Genomic DNA, 2,763 nt, shown 5'->3' on the forward strand with positions numbered 1-2,763 from the left:
ACTCAGCCTGATGGATGTCTTGGACCAGCCCCTTCACACCCTGCACCATGTCTGCTCCCAGCTCCAGGTCTGTGTGAGTCCTCGGGGCCCGGGCACCCAGGTCTGTGGGCTCTGAGCAGCATCCTTCCCCTGTGGTGGCCCAGGCCCTGCCTCACACACGGCTCTCCTCTGCCCACAGGTCCAGTCTCAGCTGACGGCAGGGCCCAGGCCCCAGGGCCGCCTCCACCACTGGCTGCACCGGCTCCAGGAGGCCCCGAGGAAGATGAGAGACCCAGGAGGGGGACTGGGTCATTTGGGTCCTGGGAGAGAATGGCAGGTGCACGAATTAGTGTCTCCCCAACAGGAGCTCTGGGGCTGCTTGTGCCTCTGCCATCTTGAACCTTCCCCTGCCCCTTCCCCTTCCCTTCTCCTTTTTTTTTTTTTTTTTTAGAGAGACAGGATCTCACACTGTCACCCAGGCTGGAGTGCTGTGGTGTGGTCCCAGCTCACCGCAGCCTGGAATTCCTAGGCTCAAATGATTTTCCCTCCTTGCCCTCCTACGTCGCTGGAATTGCAGGCAGGAGCCACCGCAGCTGGCCTTTTCTGCCTCTCTATTTGGGACTTAAAATGTGTGGTCAGTGGGGACCCGTGTGTCTGCCCCTGAGACCCACCTGCCACCTGTCTGTTTCAGTCTGTTTTCTATTGCTTACAACAGAATACCTGAAACTGGATAATTGATAAAGAAAAGGAATTTATTCCTTACAGTTCTGGAGGCTGAGAAGTCCATGGTTGAGGGGCCTCGTCTGCTGAGGACCTTCTTGCTGGTGGGGACTCTACAGGGTCCCGAGGTGGTGCAAAGCATCACAGGGCGAGGACACCAAGCATGCCAACTCAGGTCTGTCTTCCTCTTCTTATAAAGCCACCAGTTGGCTCATGCCTGTAATCCCAGCATTTTGGGAGGCCAAGGTGGGTGGATTGCTTCAGGTCAGGAGTTTGAGACCAGCTTGGCCAACAGAGTGAAATCACGTCTCTACTGAAAATACAAACAAATTAGCCGAGCGTGGTGGCTCGAGTCTGTAATCCCAGCTACTCGGGAGGCTGAGGCAGGAGAATCGCTTGAACCATGGAGGTGGAGGTGGCAGCGAGTCAAGATCATGCCACTGCGCTCTAGCCTGGGTGACAGAGCGAGACCCTGTCAAATAAATAAAAAAATAGAGCCACCAGTCCCACCCTCATAGTAACACATCAACCCACTAGTCCACTAGTCCATAATCCAATCACCTCTTAGAGGCCCCACTTCTCAATTCTGCCAACTGGGGATTTGGTTCCCACATGAGCTTTGGAGGAGATGAATATTCAAACCACGGCACCATCCATTACCTTAGGTATTTACGCACCAGCTACCTTGCCTAGATCACCACCTCCAGATTCCTATTTGTTTGTGAAGCCCGCCAAAAATGTTGGTTCTTGCACTTTTTATATAATTTGTGACAACAAACAATGAGAAAAACAATTTGTCTGTGACATTGACCTTGCTTGTATACGTGACTTCATTAATGACTTAATGTCACCTGTCTGCATATGTGACTGTAGCTGTGTGTGTTTGTGCGTGTGAGAGAGAGAGAGAGAAGGAGGGAGAAAGATGTGCATGATGGCTTACGCCTATAATCCCAGCACTTTCGGAGGCCGTCCTGGGAGGATTGCTTGAGCACAGGAGTTTGAGACCAGCCTGAGCAACATAGCAAGACTCCCATCTCTACAAAAAATAAAGAATAAAAAAATTTAGCCTGGCATTGTGGCATGCACTTGTAGTCCCAGCAACTCAGGAGGCTGAGGCAGGGTGGATCTCTTGAGCCAGGGAGGTCAAGGCTGCGATGAGCATGATCCCACTACTGCACTCTAGCCTGGGGGACAGAGTGAGACCCTGTCTTTTTGTCATTTTTATTTTATTTTTATTTTTTGAGACAGGGTCTCACTCTGTCCCCCAGGCTGGAGTGCAGTGGTGCCATCTCAGCTCACTGCAAACTCTACCTCCTGGGTTCAAGCGATTCTCCTGCCTCAGCCTCCGGAGTTGCTGGGACTACAGGTGTGTGCCACCATGCTGGCTAATTTTTGTATTTTTGGTAGAGATGGGGTTTCGCCATGTTGCCCAGGCTGGTCTCGAACTCCTGGCCTCAAGTGATCCACCCACCTTGGCCTCCTAAAGTGCTGGAATTACAGGCGTGAGTTGCCGCATCCAGCTGACCCCTTCTTTAAAAAAAAAGAAAAGAAAAAGAGAAAAGGGAGAGAGAAAGAGGGTGGGAGAGAGAGTAAGAATATTAAAGAATAAATGAAGAGTGAAAAAATCACTAAGGATGCTTTCAGTTACAAGTTGTGGAATATTTAATTGCAAATGACTTAAACATCACGAGCAGTCATTAGGTCAACTAATAAGATGTCTAGAGGGAGGCTATGGCTGGGTCAGAGCAGCAGGAAAATGGCATCATCATGGACCGAGGATCTGCATGTGTGAGTGTATGTCTTACCTTAGTTTTAAAAAGTCTTTTGCCGGGCGTGGTGGCTCAAGCCTGTAATCCCAGCACTTTGGGAGGCCGAGACGGGTGGATCACGAGGTCAGGAGATCGAGACCATCCTGGCTAACACGGTGAAACCCCGTCTCTACTAATAAAATACAAAAATCCAGCCGGGCGAGGTGGCGGGCGCCTGTAGTCCCAGCTACTCAGGAGGCTGAGGCAGGAGGATGGCGGGAACCCGGGAGGCGGAGCTTGCAGTGAGCTGAGATCC

At 51.3% G+C, this 2,763-nt stretch overlaps 1 pseudogene across 1 annotated transcript in view; it reads left to right on the forward strand.

The window, feature by feature from the left end:
• Nucleotides 1–2,763, forward strand: part of LOC113219794 — a 39,050-nt pseudogene that overhangs the window by 656 nt on the left and 35,631 nt on the right. The window contains exons 3-4 of the transcript XR_004228648.1: nt 1–73; nt 179–312. The exon at nt 1–73 is cut by the window's left edge and continues 24 nt beyond it. The product of XR_004228648.1 is annotated as an interferon lambda-2-like (transcript). The remainder of the gene's footprint in view (nt 74–178; nt 313–2,763) is intronic.

The sequence above is a fragment of the Piliocolobus tephrosceles genome, chromosome 21 (genome assembly GCF_002776525.5).
Source record: "Piliocolobus tephrosceles isolate RC106 chromosome 21, ASM277652v3, whole genome shotgun sequence".
Lineage (NCBI taxonomy): Eukaryota > Metazoa > Chordata > Mammalia > Primates > Cercopithecidae > Piliocolobus > Piliocolobus tephrosceles.